This window comes from Dermacentor albipictus, chromosome 10, assembly GCF_038994185.2.
Source record: "Dermacentor albipictus isolate Rhodes 1998 colony chromosome 10, USDA_Dalb.pri_finalv2, whole genome shotgun sequence".
In the NCBI taxonomy this organism is placed as follows: domain Eukaryota; kingdom Metazoa; phylum Arthropoda; class Arachnida; order Ixodida; family Ixodidae; genus Dermacentor; species Dermacentor albipictus.
The window spans coordinates 16096697-16115763 of NC_091830.1; the positions used below are offsets into that span (position 1 = coordinate 16096697).

The 19067-nt window shown below is 44.3% G+C and overlaps 1 protein-coding gene across 3 annotated transcripts in view; it reads right to left on the bottom strand.

The window, feature by feature from the left end:
* The window catches only part of LOC135911496 (eye-specific diacylglycerol kinase-like), a 655226-nt gene that overhangs the window by 357879 nt on the left and 278280 nt on the right, over positions 1–19067 (bottom strand). The gene's annotated exons all lie outside the window — the stretch shown is intronic.

Genomic DNA, 19067 nt, shown 5'->3' on the forward strand with positions numbered 1-19067 from the left:
AGATGGCAGGCAGGCTGGCACCCCGTCTTACACGTAAGAGAAGGGCAAGGAGAGTGAGGAAGAGGGTGGGTGGGGAAGGGGAGAATCACATTCAGAGCAGCGGGAATTTGATTCGCAAACAGCGCTGTGTGCTTTCGCTTAAGAGACGTTTTGCCATTCTCAACGTACTCGTTGCGCGGACGGGTCCCGTCTGTATATTGCGTAGCCTTCTTTTTCTTCTTCTTCTCTTTACACGTTAAGGGATAGTTGATGTATGCATGCGTGCATCTGTGTTTAAAGTGCCCCGTATTATGAGGCGTAGTGATGCGCAACTATGGCGATCGCGTTCTGTTATGAGTTCGCGAGGTATCTCGTATAGATTCCTTTGTTGCAGGCGCGTTTATTGTTTGCGCGTGCGGAGGTGCTCGTAGGCGTTTATTACGCTGTTTCTTTTTTTTTAATTTACCGTGCGCTCTGCAATAACGACTAATTCTTAACTGACTCGAACGAGGAACTTACGTTCGTCTAACTTACTCTCCTGTTCAAAGCAGAATCAGCGACATACCAAAGTTCTTATGAGGAAGAACGAGAGAAAAGTGCGGGATAAGGTGGTGGGCCGTGCGATATTCCAGTACCTAGCCCTTTCACAATCGAGTAACCCAATATAAATCATGGGCTAATTTTCAATTCACTCAGTACACACCGCAGGTGACAAATCCACTGGAAATGAGCTGTCCAATCTATTGCGCGAAAATAAGTTTTTGATTAATGGTATGCTTCGTGCACTTTATTAGGTTCAGTAAATTTTTTTTTCGATTTTAGTGAAACTGTCGGTAATTTTGCTGCCGGCTTTCCCACAAATTTGTTCACCAAGAAAAATAGAAAGAAATGACGTGCAAGACATCGGGAAACCACACAGAGAGACGTTATTTATTTGTGTGGAAGTAAAAATATCGGCAACTGTTGTATCATCGGCTTCACCACAGACCGTCCAATGCTCAGAGGATGATGACATGAAGCGGTATAAAATGTTCTGACAATAAATCTCATTTCGCAAAAGTGCTTAAACAGCAAATATAGTCAAATAGATACCATCAACCAGACGGCACGTTCTACCATTTCTGCAAATAAGCACACGAGAATCAATCAAGTAATTGGAATTACACAAGATGAATTTTACAAAGCTACACAAGAGAATGCCAAACATCGATGCCCATTTCTACAATGCTTTCATAACACATCGGTGTAATGACGCCGAAATATGATCTCTTTCTCTCCCTCGCAAGCACATACACATAGGCGCATGCACACACATAATAAAAGATCTTCTTGGCGAGTTGGTGCGATTTGAAAACATGATTTTAGGTTGCCAGAAAGACACACGCAAGGGAGAAACAGTCACACATAGCGCCAGGAGCTGTGTTTTTCCGTGGGCTACTCGTACGCTGTGATATACCGCAGCTGGCTGCTAAGTCTCAAGTGAATTGGTCGAAGTGATAGCCGAGCGCTCTGAACAAGCCTCAAGCGAAGGGCATACTCTGACGTCAGCCCTCTAAATCATATTTTCCAACACACACACACGCACGCACGCACATTCAGAAAAACCTTAATCCTGCGTTCGAAAAGGGCCCAATCAGCTTTCTTTGTAAGTAGTTGCCGAGCCATTCTGGCCTGACGGGATATGATTTCGCTGACGGCGTCACTCTGTCCAACCAATTGGGTATCCATACTTTGCAGATAATTTGGATACCTTGGCCTAGAAACGACGTTGCACGAAAACTCGTAGCAGTAGGTCGTGCATTGATTCCTGCTAGGAAATTGTTTCAGGGCCCCTTTAATGACCTTGCTCTTGCGTAGGGCAGCAAACCGGACATGCGCATGGTTGCCATAAGTCGCTGTTACGGTATACGCACGAAACAAGCCTGCAAGCTTAGATGTAATTTCATTGCAACGTCATTATGCCACGTGACTACTTAGACGAAGACCTCCGTGTCTCTCCTAAGCTGTTCAATCTAATCAATATGCACAAATTTCTCACCGCTTCAGAGAGTTCTTGAAGGGTCTTGAGGGCTGCATCGTTATGTTTTGTACTCCCCAAAAAGCTGGAAGACTGTCCAGCTATTGAATGGAAGGCTAGGCAAAATTTCCGCATAAGGTTTATAGTGATATTACGCACAGAAGTCCTTTGAATACACCGAGTCGCATGTGTCTCTGATCGTATACCACTTTCCCTCGCGGAAAGGCTTACGTTGGGCAGAGAAGACCTAGTTTCGATGGAAGCTTGCTGACGACGTGAGAACTGCTTGAAAATCACAGCCTCGATCACGTATGGCTGCCCGTTGCAAATTGTGTAACAGCGAAAAAATCTCGTTGGGCACACACTTGCAATTATGTGACCTAATTAACTCGACAGTAAACGCCAGAGCATATACACACCGCATTTTCGTTTTATTTTTTATTTTTGCTTGAGTAGCTTGACGAAGGCGTTGTGCACCACGAGTAAATGTTGCAGAACGTGGCCAATCAGTAGGTAACCGAAGTTAACTGTTCCCATAGTGCCCCTCTTGAAGATGTGACCTCGCCCGGCCATTATTTTTTCTTTCCTTGTCTACTCAGAATGTAAATGCCTATATATGTCATTTACTGCTGTGATTAACGGCACGCCCTTATGAATTTCTTCACGTTATCTGAAACTTGGTGGCAATAGCTTTCATCTTTATGTGCTGCAATATTGATCCTAGTCAACTCGAAAGTCTATAAACCCGACTTCTGCAAGCAGTATACAGCGCTCCAACAATAAATGGTGTTTTCTCGAGTCCGATTACAAAACCTTAAAGAGCACTTAGAGACTGAATGCTTCCTTTTCACGCTGATTTCTCACCACCCGAGAAGGCAGTAAAGTTGTTACGTGTTCATAACCTCTTCTAACCTGTTGTCGCCATTTCGTGACATATCGGTTCTGAGCTCGCTAATCCCAACGTGGGACGCCTTAGCGAAGGAAGTCAAGATTTTGACGCTACGTGCGTAGACATCCAGCAAAAAAAAAAAAAAAAATCTGTCAGAGCGTTGCTATCTCAGACTTAGAAAACAGTGTCCTGCTCACGGTTACTCCCACGGCAGCAAACACGCCAAGAAACTTGCACGAACGCGTCCACGCAGGTGCACAAATGTCACCCCTCGTGGCATTCGAAATACGGTTTTACGGGCTGCCGTAAAGTGCGAAGGGGTTAACCTGCCGATCGAGTCAGACTGTGGACATTGCGAAAAAGTGCTAATGTAAAGTCATTCTTCAGCGCTCGTCATCCGTTCCCAGATCTTTTTTTTCTTAGTGAGCCCACAGAGGTCACTCAAACGTGGCAAATAGCACGATAGCAGCAGAAGCTTGATGTGGGCGAGTTGGTTTTGCATACTTGAAGAAAAGAGCCCTACGAAGACGCGGACTCAAAGAGGAACATGTACGACGGACAAGGTGGCTACTTTCAACTGGATAAAAAGTTGAAAGTAGCACCTTGTCTGTCGTACATGTTCCTCTTTTAGTCTGCGTCTTCCGTAGCGCTCTTTTCTTCAAGAAATAGCACGATAATAATTTTGAGTGTTCTTACCTATATATAGCATAGAATTGTTCCTAACAGCAACAAGAATGCTTTTTTGCGGGCGAGGAAATTCAAGCTGTAGGAGGCTAACGGAGAGCCACCGGTTACCGCGCATTCACTGCAGTGTCTGCAACCCTTGGTAAATCGTCGCAGCGTAACAACTTTCTGTTAGAAGGCTACAGTGACAAACCCCGCTGGCATCAATGGTTGACCGATCGAGTTTCCGATTATCTGGTGGCACGGAGAAAACGAAGACGTTCCTACGTCACGAAGGAATTTGCCGCGCGTCATCTCCCCAACGCGCGACAGTGGTAACCCAACAGTGATAGCGTCGGATTTCTTGTTTCCATGGCAACGAAACAAAGCTTGCTCGACTTACCTGCAGCACAGCCAGGCCAGCACAGCAGGCGCAACATGGAAAGAAAAAAAAAGAAAGAAAGACAGATATACATAAGCTACACAAGAGAAGAAGGAAACAAAGAGAGGCTTTTTCTTTTTTCAACAGTCAAGTTGTTGCCCCATCCGCTTCCACCTATTACGTTGGCTGAGCCTCGCACCAGCTGTTAGAGCAATGAAAGCAATGCCTCCAGGATGACGAAGGTTAGTGCGTTTTCTGCCGGGGATCCGCAGACAGTGATCCACATAAGTTGCTTTCTTAATACCGTGTGCCACCTCCCTCCCTTCCCGCCTAAGAATAAAAAAAGTCCGGTAAGCTGTATTAGAAACGCAGTGTGGCCCGCGAAACGTCTTGTGTGTGCTGCTGACGTTGTATGGGCACAAGCGCGCAGAAGTGACGTAACCAAACTCAAGAGTGACTCTGATGTACATCTTACAAAGGTTACATGCTTAGCTTATGATATCGCTATAGTGTGTGTGTATGTAGGGGGGGGGGGGGCGGTCTTTCTAACTTTGTTATCGTCCTTACTCCCTATTGGTAGTGGGCCCATTTGTTTTTTGCAGAAGGTGTTTCTTGGCACTATGAGGTTACGAAAATCACCCCCACACTGGTGGCGCCCGAAACCTCCCTGCGTCCCCTGTAACACGCAGCACTCTTGGACGGTTGGGGATCACTGCGCTTGTCTCACACTCCAGCTCCTTCCGCTCGCTACGGAGAAGGAAACGTTCAGCCGTGGTCGACGGAGTTTCGCATCTCTCTGTCTCGCTTCCCGAGCCCCTTCAAGCCATTCCTGGACCCTGTGCGTGTCCAAAACGCGGAGGCACCATTGTCCAGCAAGCCTGAAATTTCCGCAACAGATTGCACACTTGTTGGCCTCGTAACTCCTGCTGAGCACCGGTTTGAATTCGCTAAATTAAACCCTACTATGGCCGGTGAGATCTCTCAAACACGACCACTCTGGCTCGGATCGACAAGTGTAGCGCCAAGCTGTGCCTCTCTGAAGACCCAGCGAGGGGTTCGGCATTCAGAGAGCATGCGTTGTGTGGGAAAGCTTTGTTTTCTTCACAAATGAACACATCAATAGGCCCAGACATAGGTACTCGGCACCAAGGCCGGTGACGGAGCCGTACTCTGACGCACTTAAGCCTCGGAGGTTCGAAACATCGTACCGCGAAAGGTACGAGTGCTTTAGTATTCCTTTTCAAGGCAGCATAAGCTGCTAGTGGGCCTCAAACACTCCACATGCATTCAAATCGGTACTGCACAGTACTAGTTACATATTTTAATTCGAGGCCGCAGCGGTCGAACGGGCTTCGCAAGCGCTACGTGTCTCGCCAAAAGGAAAATCCGTTGGTTCTGTTGCGGGTGGGGTTTTCCTTGTTGTCGAATGAACGCTGCTGCGGGCAACTGTGAAACATTTCATCGCTTTTGTGGGGGTTGGCTCTCGTTCTTAGCCACGAAACGTTTCTTTCAGGCGATTGCAGTTCATTTATGCGTGCATTATACAATATATACTTTTATTGAGAGGCTGCTACGAACAATGCCTTTTCTGATATGCCTGTTGCAGATAACGGTGAAAGTGGTAGTGAATAATTCTTACGAAAATGTGCACCTAACTATTCTTTTTACGCCTTACTACAGTGCCTACATTTGACTAGAACAACTGACTGGAACAATAAGAAGATAATAGCTTCGCAGGGAGTAGCCGTTTATGATATGGATTTATAAAGCTTGCACTAAATGCTAGGATCGTTGTTCTGTATCATATGCAATGGCTGCCATGACTAAGAAATAAGGGAATGTTTACACTGTGTGCGAAACATAACGCAAAACTTTACAAGCTTAACGTGAAGGCGTTTTTCCCTCATTTGTTATGGACAGACACAGCGCACCACTGCATTGCAAGCGCGCTCGAGCGCTTCAAGCCCACACAGTTTGCTATATTCACGTTTTCAAAAATCAAATTTCAGCTGAGAAGTAACACAGAGTGAGTGGAGCGTTACAGTAACGTTGACTCAGCCTGCATTTCAGGCGTGACAGTAGAGGCCAGCCGAAATATCCTTCAGGAAGTACGGCTAGCGCGATCATGCGTGAAGTGAACGAGCGCGCGTGGAATCCGAGCGAGCCGGAACGAGCGTCGCACTTGCTGTGACGTCACTCAAGAGAGGGTGCCACTACAACTCCGGTACAAAGACCAAGGCGCAGCTGACTAATGCCATAGAGCAACTGAGTAATAGAAAGAGAATTCTGGTTGGATTGGATGAGAGCAAGATGAACCTCATATACAAAGGTAAAGGCGATAATAACAAGACGAGCTCATACAGGCCAGTCACAGTTACGTCGGTGACATATATAACGTCGTAGAATGGCAATAGAAGCCATAAAATTAAAACCGTCGAAGTGGGTGGCAAAAAATTATGTACTGGGGGGGACCACAGAATGGGTTCAGACCAGGCAAACACTTAGAGGATACTAAGAGGGGGGCGCGATAGAGGGGGGCGCGGGATTTGTGAGGCATATCACATTGACAGGGAAGGTGATAACTGCGTCAGCACGGCTTCACCTGCCTTGTCCAAAAAAGAAAAAAAAATGTACTTACAGAATAGTTTGTCACATTTTGATTAGATGGTGATTGTACTGTTTTAACCCTGAGTGCGCTTCCACCACCGAAATGTATATATGTACCTTCTCTCGCAGTAAAACCTCAGTTGATGTTTAGCGCTCGTCCTGTCGTCTTCTCTGTCTGTGTCCCTGTTATTCACGCTAGTCATATTGATTAATGATGACACACCAACTAGCCCAGCTTTCTACGTTGATATGATACTATGTTTTGTACTAACTCAGTGCATAGAGATTTCAGTAGCTTAGAATAGGCATTTATGGATGGCATTTCTTGGTATTAAAGGAGCCTACGACAACGTAGACAGGGAATTGTTATGGTATGTTGCTAAGCATGAAGCCATAGATTACGTAGAGCTCCGACATGTTGGGTCATCATCGAAGGGAAATGTAACATCAAGAAACTTGATCTTTCCTTCTATGGGCACTTCGAACGTAATTTTCAGTGGACAAAGGTAGTCGCGTATAAGATTACTAACAGCTGAACACTCTTTGTTAAAGTTGTCCAGCTTAACATGAACAAACACCAAAAAAATCAACAAATCTAAATATTTTAACAACGTTTGTCTCATTGACTTGTGAATACAGGTCTCTGCTTAGCTTAGTTAAGTATAGGTTGCTTAAAACAGCTGCTTAGCAGGATCCTATACAGATCCCTTGTTTTTGAAGGTACGGAATGTTATTTCTTTGCACAAATGTTGACTTCATGTACAAGTCTAAAAGTTCTAAGTGTATTCAACGGTTGTGCCCGCTCTCGTACTAAATCTTACGGCCCCAAATTCATCTATACATGATTGAACGCAACTTGGCGATTTATTTTGCGGCAAAGAATAATACAGGTCCTTCACATCTGCTGAGAAGGCCTTTAGTCCTGCGTTACCAGTTCGCATCTACAAAGATCTAAACTTCCTCGGAATTTTCCGTGATGAACGGATCTTTAATCTCGAGTAGGTTAAACTTGCCTATTATATAGTGTGAAATATACTTCTGCCATATGCCTTTCTTCGATACTATTACCGTAAACGGGACACCTTCTTTGCGCGTTTTCGCGCAAAAGAATACATCGCAGCTATCATTCTTGCTTTTGTCTGTTCTTTTCAGTACTTCATCTAGGTTCATGTCCGGCACATTGCGACTGCTCTGCTCTTAACTTTCGTTCATTTAACACGGCTGTGATTGCTTCAATAGCTTTGTTCTTGTAGCCACTGTGTGAAAATAATGCGAAGCCTGCTTCTTTGTCGCGATCTGCCGGGACATAAACCTAGATAATGTATTGAAAGGAATAGAAAAAAGCAAGAATGATAGTCCGGTGTACCTTTTTAGCGCGAAAACGCACATAGACGGTGTCCCGTTCAGGATAATAGTACCGGAGAAAGGCACATGACAGAAGTTCATTGCTGTTTATTGATTAAACAAGCTTAACCTACTCGAGATTAAAGATCCGTTCAACACGAAAAATTCCGAGGAAGCTTTGGCTTTTGTAGATGTCAACTGTTACGCGGGACTAAATGTTTCAGAAGATCTGGAGGACCTGTATTATCCTTTCCCGCAGAATGAATTGTTAAGTTGTGTTCAATCATGTATAGATTAATTTGGGGCCGTAAGATCTGGTACGAACGTGAGCACAACCGTTGACTATGTTTAGAACTTTTAGACTTCTACATGAAGTCAACATTTGTGCAAAGAAGTAACATTCCGTACCTTCAAAAATAAGGGGTCTGCAAATGATCCTGCTTAGCACCTGTTTTAAGCAACCTATACTTAGCTAAGCTAGGCCTGTATTCATGTCTGTATTCACGCGTCAAAGACCTGTATTCATGCATTAATGAGACGGGAGTTGTTAAAATATTTAGATTTGTCGATGATTTTTTAGTGTTTGTTTATGTTACGCTAGACAACTTTGACAAAGAGTGTTCAACTGCCAGTAATATCATACGCGAGTGCCTTTGTCTACTGGAAGTTAAGTTCGATGTGCCCATAGAACTAAAGATCAAGTTTCTTGACGTTAAATTTGCCTTCAGTGATGACTTAACATGCTGGTGCTACAGTCCCAGGACACATAAACTGTTGTTGTCATATTATTCAGCCCATTATAAATTAGTAAAAAGGGGAATTGCGAAAATGTGTGACTAACGCACTTACTAAATCATGTCATCATTGGCCTAACGAAGCGTTCACACAGCAGGCCATGCACCTACATGATGCAAGTTATCACAGTCACGTTCTGCTATCAGTTGTACGAGGAATACTAGGGCAAGCGCAGCAGTTTGGGATCTCTAAACGTGCGGAAGGGAATAGTAACCGTGACAAAAAAAGGACCAGCAGTTACACCATATATCCACCGGTTGTCGCACAACCTAAACAAAACTGCCGCGCCGAGGTAACACTGATGTGTTTCTTTCTGCACCTAACAAGCTAATCTGCTCGTGCAGGAAAACAAGACTAGAAAAGAAAAGCAGCATTCCTAGCTGCCAAGTTAAACACAGGGAAATATTTAGAGATTGTAGAACTTCGATTATATATCGTATACCCTTACCGCGTGGAAAATATTACGCCGGGCAGCCGGGCAGATGCACTAAGGATAGGTTGCGCCAACACAAAGTTAAGGTCGGCAAAGTTTCATCTGATGGGTTCCTCTCCCTTCATCGTAAGCAGATAACTGCTCCCCTCACTTCGAATTAACAACCATTGCCGGTAGAAGTGAGTGCGAACTGACTAGACTTATAATAGAAGCTGAGCAGATTGCTGCACTGGGGAAATCCTGTATCAGTAAACCATCGCAGGCTCTCTCTGAAAAAAGAATTGAAATTTTTGCGAATGTCTTAAGATATCACTTCTAAAAGTTATTCGCCTTAAATGTTGAACTGTTCCCGTGGCTGTGACTCACGTTGGCTGAGTGTAGAAGCATGGCCTTGTTTTCGACAATAAACATTGTTGGAAGCTAGCGCTGTGTGTTTCCCTCTGTTTCTTCTTTTGTCCTGTCTTTCGATCACACTACCGTACACCTGTTTAAGTAAGCCGACATCCAGATGTTATCAGAGAGAGAGAGAGAAACCGAGACAGAGAATGGAATGCAAAGAATGGAAACAAAAAAAAGGCCACGGAGAATTACAACAATGAGAGGAAAAACATTAGAGGAGAAAATTTTTGCGATAACACAAGGGGCACTGCCTAGCTATGTGAGGCTCGAGCTGGTTGCCTGAGGACAATAACGTATATCATACCAGAGAAAATATTCGCAACAAAATGGGGGATGTGTATGCTCTAGCAAAACTCCGGAGACCCCTCAGCACATATATTAAAATGCGAAAGAATTTAGGGCCGATATATATATATATATATATATATATATATATATATATGGAAACGAAGCAGTATTGCAAGAAAAAAAAATTGCAAGAAAAAAATTTTGCTTTCCTACACGCGCTTGCAGTCCTTTGACACACACACATACACACACACACACACACACACATGTTTATATATATATATATATATATATATATATATATATATATATATATATATATATATATATATATATATATATATATATATATATATATATATATATATATATATTGCATGAGACATTTATGTCAATCTGCGAGGGTTCCATTCTTTATGAAGTTCATCTCGCTCTGCGCGTCGAAAACAGCGTGCAGGCTTACAAACTTCCAATCTGTGCGAGTAAGGCCTGCACCAGTGCACGCCAGGTAGTCGTCAGTGTAGAGTTTCTAATCACGGAACACACGCGAGCTCATTATCGCTCACAACATAGACGAAAGAGGGGAATAACGATAGGAACGAATTCCAAAGTGTTCGTGTACTGGAGAAACTAAGTCCCCGAATAAGTGCACTTTGGGAGTTTCTAAAATGAAGTTTCAGCGTGTAGCTGTCATCTAATTACTTGGAAAGAAGACGATCGATTTACGCGGCGTCCGCTGAACCGATGCAAGCGCGATTAATTGCATTAAAAATCGAGGCTCAGTTGCGACCTTCGGCTAAAGCGTATTTTAAACTTGGGCCCAGGATGGTTTTAGGCCACCTACACAAAAAATAGAGCAAATGAAACAACGCTTAAAACCCTCCAACTCCGCAAAGAAATTATGTCAATTTAGAGCGTACTCCATCAACCAGGCTTTGCAGAGCAAATAAAATTGAAATAACACGCATCAGCATAAAGCAATCCATTTATGCACACGTATTTCACAGAACTTCCATCAACAGTAAAATGATTTCGCGTACTTCAAATACTATATCATGTACTCTCAATTAAGACGCTGTAAGAGAGAACGATGAGAGAAGTGTAACATTTGTTCTGCCAGGCAGACATGGCGTTGTTTTACTTTGAGCGTCAACTTGTTCTAATGCACCACTTTTTTCCGCAATTACAAAAAACAGACATTTAACAATAGCAATCAAATGTATATAGACTGGGACTGGTGGGTCACCTTGTTTGTGCTCTGCAAGACATATTTATTATTTGGACACATGTCCCTTGTATTCCCAATTAGCGTACTCACCTTATGGGACTCCGCATAGAAACGCATATTTTCCTATTGAAACTTACATAACAATACGAAATTATGGTACGAGGCATTAGCGTTTTAATAATGAGAATACAAGCAACTGTCATTCCAATTGGCTCAGTCATTGTAGAAACATCTGGTTTCAGCGTTTTGCGCATATTAAAGAAAACGGAGTTCTGGCCGACTTCAATGTTTTTCTAAAAGCACTAGGGTAACATTTCTTAACCCGCCGGCGTTGCTTGACGGCTATGTTGTTGGGGTGCTAACACGAGGTCGCGGGATCGAATCCCGACCACGGCGGCCACATCTCAATGGAGGCCAAATGAGAAAATACCCTTGTACTTAGATTGAGGTGCACGGTAAAGAATCCCAGGTGGTCAAAATTATTCCGGAGTCCCTCATTACGGCGTACCTCATAATCGGATGATAGTTTTGGTACGTAAAACTCTTTTTTTAAATATTTCCTAAAGAGGAAATCACTTAATGGAGGTTGCATGCATTATTGTCGGCAAGGTAATAGACATTACCGTCAGGAAGAAAATGTAGTTCCCGCATTTTTATACATTTCAACCAATTATGTATGCTTTACGGCTACAGGTTACAATGGACATTGAATCTGGTGCATTTCTGGTGCCAAGATTGAAGAAGAAAGCCATCATCTTATTTATGAACAATCAACTAACACACTACACTAATGAACACTGGGCAAATGCAGGTATATGCGAATAAGTAAAATAAAAAAAAATGTTTCAGTTTATGCTATATCGCGAGTCATAAATTGGTTGCAGAAAAGGTGCACAGTTCGGCCAGTCCGTCGCCATTTTTTCACGCTTACCGCGTAAACGAGTGCTTCAAGTGAAATAGAACCACACAGTACAAACGATGGGTTTAGACAGCGCAATAGCAAATTGTAAAGCAGGTTTTGCTGAATGCTATCTGGCCGTTGTCGATCATGTTGCGACGAACCTCCTTATCACATCGCATAATTCACACCCAGCCCCTGGACTAGCATGAAAGGCAGTCAGACAGGAGAGCATTTTCATCTCCTCATTAAAATCAGTGTGTATACTCTTTCTTTCTTTTGGTTTGAGTGCATGCGTGAACAGACTGGATTTTAATGCGAAGCATTTTTTGTCGATTGCAGGCCTTTTTTTTTCAAGCATGTTATTGGAGTTGACCGTTTTCGTGTGCCGATCTCGAAGGCAGTGCATTCTAACGCATTGTTTCAGGCAGTTACCTCGGACTACACTTTGAGCGCGCAGCTGCTGTCAACCGCCAAGGTAGTGTGACGTGCAGTGTGACGTGCAGACCCGGCAAAGCGCCGATGAAATAATATACAATCACTTTCACTTGAAACATTCGCTTTCGAATTTAGGGCACAGCGCATCTGGCTTCTCTCCCCCCCCCCCCCCAAGTGCGCATTGACGTCAGCAATGACGCACATCGGGCTTGCTCCGCCCTAACCGGAGAATGCGTCAGTTGACGACACCTTTCAAGAGACGCTCGGAACCACAATCAGTGAACCGATGGAGAGTGAGTAATAACATAAAGTGGAGTGTATCTATGACTGCGTTCTCTAGCAATTGATGTAAACTTGCAGATTTGCAAATAAGCCTAATCTATAACACTTTCATTTACGCAACCTCCGGTGTACGCTTCGTTTAAGGAAGTTTAGTTAGTTCTTGAGTGCCTTTCTACTACCCAACCACAGTGATCCGCACTATGGGGCGCTCAACTCCAGTTGTGGCTGCCAAGTTTTTTGTATTTGTTCTTTGTTTTTCTCAAAACAGTTTTTACTGGTTGGTTAGCGCTTCTCTTTTGTGGTAGAGGCTTGTGTTTACGTCATCAGTTGCGGTCCGAGCGGAATGAGCCATAACTGGCGTCTCACCAAGGAAACAACGAATATACTTTGTGCTCTAGTAAACTACACTTGCCTCGACAGAATTTGTGAATCTTTGAGAATTCCAAATCAATTCAAGCGAGGTGTGGCGTTATTATTGCAAAACGACCACAAACAGCATCAGGTTCTCCTGGAGGCAGGCAGAATCATTGCGGCTGCTAAGCAGCGACCGGAAGTAAGATACCGGTTGCCCGGAACTTCGGCTGAGCGCACCATTTCCGGTATCCCAAAACGCTCGGCACGACAAAGGAATAGTATAGGAGCTCGCGGCACCCACTTCGGAGCTTCTTATCGGTGTCGCATTTTAGATGCCAACAAGGTCCATAACTTGGTTAGCTGGTCGTAGAGCCGTCAAACTTTTTTCGGAAGGAAATGCCGTTGGTGCTGGGAAACATGTGTAAACGTTTAAGAGGGCTGGCATACTGATAAGTATGAAGACGTGTCCGGCGCTTCTAGCCTTAAGTTTTTGTAGGTGAACGCTTGAACGCAGGACATTTGTACCACTGGCCATCACAGCGATTTTGTATCAAACGCCTCAGGGAACTCAGTGCTTCGCGAGAGTATTGACAGCTTGCTCTGACGTCATCTTAGCCGCCATGTTGGAGGACCAGCACGGTCAAAAGTTGCGTCTGATGGCGTCTCTTATTGTGGTTACGCTGTATATGCCGTGGTTCTGGCACAGACGCCAACAGAATTTCGACCGCGTGTCTATGACGCTGAAGCAGGTTACCAGTGAGTGTTATGATACACGGCTGTAATCCTTGGCCCCATGTTGAAGGACCAGATTGGTGAGAATTGCATCCGTGACGTCATGTGCATGATATATATAACGTTGAACAAGGAGATAAGTGCTCGATGTCTCATCGTCGATACATTTAAATTGCTCTTCAATATTTATAATAGCAATTTCGTATTTTTTTATTTTCGCACTTTCAATCACGCATTGGCTCTATAGAGAGGAGTGGTGAAGTACGGTGGGAGTATTAGTGGATATCTTGAAGTTAGTTCTTCGAGTTATAAAGACAGGGAGATGGTCCCAGTCTTCTGACGTTCTTGGTACAAATGAGTTCGAGTGGGGCGACAAAGGAATACATTAACATTCTAGGAATAATTAATAGGAGATTATACGCACCATGGCTGACGTTGGAAACTAGTTCTCAAGGATTTGATTGAAATGTAATGTTCTATGGAAGAGGAACAGTCGGGAACACTATTTTATTTATTCATTTATTTATTCTACTGGTGAAATTCGAGGTATTGTAAAAACTAAAATTAAATTATAGCGTTTTACGTGCCAAAACCACTTTCTGATTACGAGGCACGCCGTAGTGGAAGACTCCGGAAATTTAGACCACCTGGGGATTTGTAACATGCACCTAAATCTAAGTACACGGGTGTTTTCTCATTTAGTCCTCATCGAAATGCGGCCGCCATGGCCGGGATTCGATCCCGCGACCTTGTGCTCAGCAACCCAACACCATAAACACTGAGCAATGACGGCGGGTGAGGTGTTGTAGGCCAATCGTTATTTTCACCGATGAAGCACTAGAATAACGGTTATAATTAGAGAGAATAAACTGCCTGCTGTGACTGTGTACAGATTCTAAAAAGTTTGTTGAAATTCCATGAATTGGCCATGGAAACGGCCATGAATTTATTTGGGTATTCATATCATGTCGACGCCAGCTCCTTCAAGGGACATAGTTTCTAGTGCTAACAAGACAAACGCAAACAAAGTTGGGATAGAAGAGAGCGCTAGCCCTCTGTCCTGTCCATCTAGCGCTTTGTTCTGTCCGAACTTTTTCCTGTTGGACTTGTTGGCGCTGGTATAACTGTGTCTCAGAAAATGCATCAACACCAACTATCCCAACTTTCTGCGTTAATTCCTTCAAGGGAGTCTTGTAAAACTATCACAAATAAAAGTAACAAAAAATAGCACGTCACAGGCCCCCTCCTTTTCCCGACGGGAGCTAGACGATGGGGACGATTAAAGTATGAAAAGGCCCGATGGTGTATTCATGGACCCGTTGATCTCATTCAAACTTGTTAATTAAGGATGACAGTACACATCCCGTAAGGTGTCGGAGGACCTTTGAAATTTGGGCAGGCAATCTTTTCGTGGCATACGTAGGGTTAATGGGGTTCAGCTGCAAAGATGAGCGGGAAGGCTGGCCAGCTGTGGACAACACACCTGGTCTGCAGGTTAACAGGAGTGAGGCACCGTACGTGCAACGCATTTGAAAGCGAATTCGTGTAGTCTGCGACCGCTGCGAAGGAACCAGCATTTGACATGTGCCTAGCGAGCCCGCTTCTGAGAGGTTCCCAGATGCTTTACTTCAGAAGGCTGTCATCCAAATAGATGACAACGGAGAAATATTTTTTCTAGCCTCTTATTGCACAAGATTATATAAGGCTTGATGCATTAAAAAACAAAAGTAGAAATCTGCTGATCCTAGCACATTCATTTTTAATGTAAGCCATCCAGAAAAAATTGGCAGTTTTACCCGAAGAGTGCAGGAACGAATGCGACAGCCACCTTTAATGGTGCGTTTGAACTTCGCGGATGGTGTTATACTAGCGCGGATGTGACGTACGCGGGGGTGGCAAAACTTCTGGCACTGACATTGTTCTGCACTTTTAAAGTTCAATAGTGGGAAATATTTACGTTAAAACACATGCGCTGTGAATGATTTGTTCAAGGACATTTGTTTGGAGGCCGCAATTCTCAAAATTCTGTGAAATAATTTAGTGAAAGACATAAGAGCTCGTTTGAGCTACTTTGGCGATTGAAGAATATAGCAATATAAGGCGCATATAGGGCATGGATAAGCGATCGAATCGCATGCATGACCTTTGCCAGATCGCAGTATGTATAAATAAATAAATATATAAGCAGCATCACGTCAACGGTGACGAAGATGGCGAAAATTCAATTGGAGTGTCAGTATAAGTGCCGTCGCAATTACAAATAATTGAAACATGCAAAATTTTCAAAAGCCAAAATATCATAATCTTCATCATCGTTATTAATTGGGCCTTAAAGACCACTGGAAGGAGCATTACAAAGGGTATTACATTAAGCAAGGGGCATTACATTACAACTCTATATCTTCGTAAATCGGCAAAAGAAAAGGAGGGAGTACCACAGTTTTCTAAACAGTACCATTGAGACGTATCATGTGAGCGATGATAATTCTATATCTTCGTAATTCGGCAAAAGAAAGGGAGGGGGTACCACAGTTTTCGAAACAGTACCATTGAGACGTATCATGTGAGCGATGTAATATGCACCGCCTTTTAAAACACCATAAATTCTTGAATGGGACTTTTGGAAAAGCCTAGTAAACATTGTAAATATTTCACATAATCTATGAGCTCATATATCACATTAGTGCGCTTTAGATAGCTCTAACAGATGGAGTTTCCGACACAGCGATATCAATCTCTGATGCACAATTGCGAATTTGCCAACTTCGTGGTTTAATATTTTTTTAGGGGGCGGGGACATGCCAATATTCGGCAATATTCCACAAATATGAAAATGCAAATGAGAGTGAAACGTAGTGCGAAGCAGAGCTTTTTCGCCAATGTGACTTCATTTCTGCACCCGTTGTTTATTTTGAAAAAAAAAACTATACGTCCCAAAATGACAACTACAAAGTTATTCAATGAAAGATTGTTAATTGGCTACAACAGCCTTCGATTCACCGTTCACGCATCGTCTGCCTCCTCGCGTATTGCAGCTGACGTCGCAAAATGGCGATATCTGCCACATAAGGTTTCTTAGTTGCATGCATGGCGCTATCCGCCGCAGGTTTCTACATACATACATACATACATGCATACATGCATACATGCACATACATGCATACATACATACATACATACATACATACATACATACATACATACATACATACATACATACATACATACATACATACATACATACATACATACATACATACACACACACACACACACACACACACACACACACACACACACACACACACACACACACACACACACATACATACATACATACATACATACATACATACATACATACATACATACATACATACATACATACATACATACATACATACATACATACATACATACATACATACATACATACATACATACATACATACATACATACATACATACATACATACATACATGCGCGTGCACAAGCATCGCTGAACAAAACGCTCGCACAGACGCACGCGCAGACACGCAAGAGTGCAGGCGCAAATAACAGAGTAAAACCGAACCAGAAACCAGCACAGCACCAAAGAGCTGAGCGCAACAACATGATATCGAACGGAACGCCATACACCGCGACTAAAGTGGCGTAGCCGAGATCAAATGCACCACTAGCCCCTGTTTCGGGGACGTCGGCCCTCTTCGCTTCTCCATTGATCTTGAAACTCAGTCTGCCCGCAACGCCAATGGAGAAATGATGGGCTGCTTTTTCTCCTATTCACTTCCATTCTTTCCGCGTCCTCGTTGCCTTTTTGTTCAGGTTTCCTATCCTTTTTTTCTTTTTTTCCTGTCTTACGTGTCTCTCTGTGCCAGCTTCGGATCTGGTGGAGTTACCGAAGCCGCTTCTCGGAAGACAGACAAGGTGGCGAGGGGTGCATTGCCTCGATTTGCTGCTACCCGACTCACTTGGAAGATGCACAAAATGCAGTCAAAGGTGCGCGGAGCTGTCATTCGTTTTCTTCTCTTTCTTGTTCCCGCTTTGTTCTAAAGTATACTTGTTCATTCTTCTTTCCACCACGTTGGTTTATTTTCCAGCTGATAGGTTGCGCGAAATGACATTCGGTGGTTTGCTGTCCCAATAGGCTCCGGTCAATCGTCCCATTTCGTCGCGGGGCACTTTGTCGAGTGAGCGGACTGCTGTCATCCTATCGCATGTTACAAAATAAATGGCGTAAATTGGGAGAGGGAACATTGAGAAGTGTAAAGTAAAGGGAAAAACTGAGACTTTGCTAGGATATGAGAAGTAGATGGGTATACAGCCTTCCAACAGGTGGCAAGTGATGGGGAGTAGTTTATGAACCTTCTACCAATGATGTCGTGTCCAAAAACATGGCGTCGATGACGTTTATGCGGGTCCCGCAGTCACTTCAGGCGAGTCCGTCTGTCCGTCTGTCTGTCCATGTCCGTCTGTCCGTCTGTCTGTCCGTCTGTCCATGTCCGTCTGTCCGTCTGTCTGTCCGTCTGTCCATGTCCGTCTGTCCGTCTGTCTGTCCGTCTGTCCATGTCCGTCTGTCCGTCTGTCTGTCCGTCTGTCCATGTCCGTCTGTCCATGTCCGTCTGTCCGTCTGTCCATGTCCGTCTGTCCGTCTGTCTGTCCGTCTGTCCATGTCCGTCTGTCCATGTCCGTCTGTCCGTCTGTCCATGTCCGTCTGTCCGTCTGTCCATGTCCGTCTGTCCGTCTGTCCATGTCCGTCTGTCCATGTCCGTCTGTCCGTCCGTCCATGTCCGTCTGTCCATGTCCGTCTGTCCGTCTGTCCATGTCCGTCTGTCCATGTCCGTCTGTCCGTCCGTCCATGTCCGTCTGTCCGTCCGTCCATGTCCGTCTGTCCATGTCCGTCTGTCCATGTCCGTCCGTCCGTCCATGTCCGTCCGTCCGTCCATGTCCGTCCGTCCGTCCATGTCCGTCCGTCCATGTCCGTCCGTCCGTCCGTCCGTCCGTCCGTCCGTCCGTCCGTCCGTCCGTCCGTCCGTCCGTCCGTCCGTCCGTCCGTCCGTCTGTCTGTCTGTCTGTCTGTCTGTCTGTCTGTCTGTCTGTCTGTCTGTCTGTCTGTCTGTCTGTCTGTCTGTCTGTCTGTCTGTCTGTCTGTCTGTCTGTCTGTCTGTCTGTCTGTCTGTCTGTCTGTCTGTCTGTCTGTCTGTCTGTCTGTCTGTCTGTCTGTCTGTCTGTCTGTCTGTCTGTCTGTCTGTCTGTCTGTCTGTCTGTCTGTCTGTCTGTCTGTCTGTCTGTCTGTCTGTCTGTCTGTCTGTCTGTCTGTCTGTCTGTCTGTCTGTCT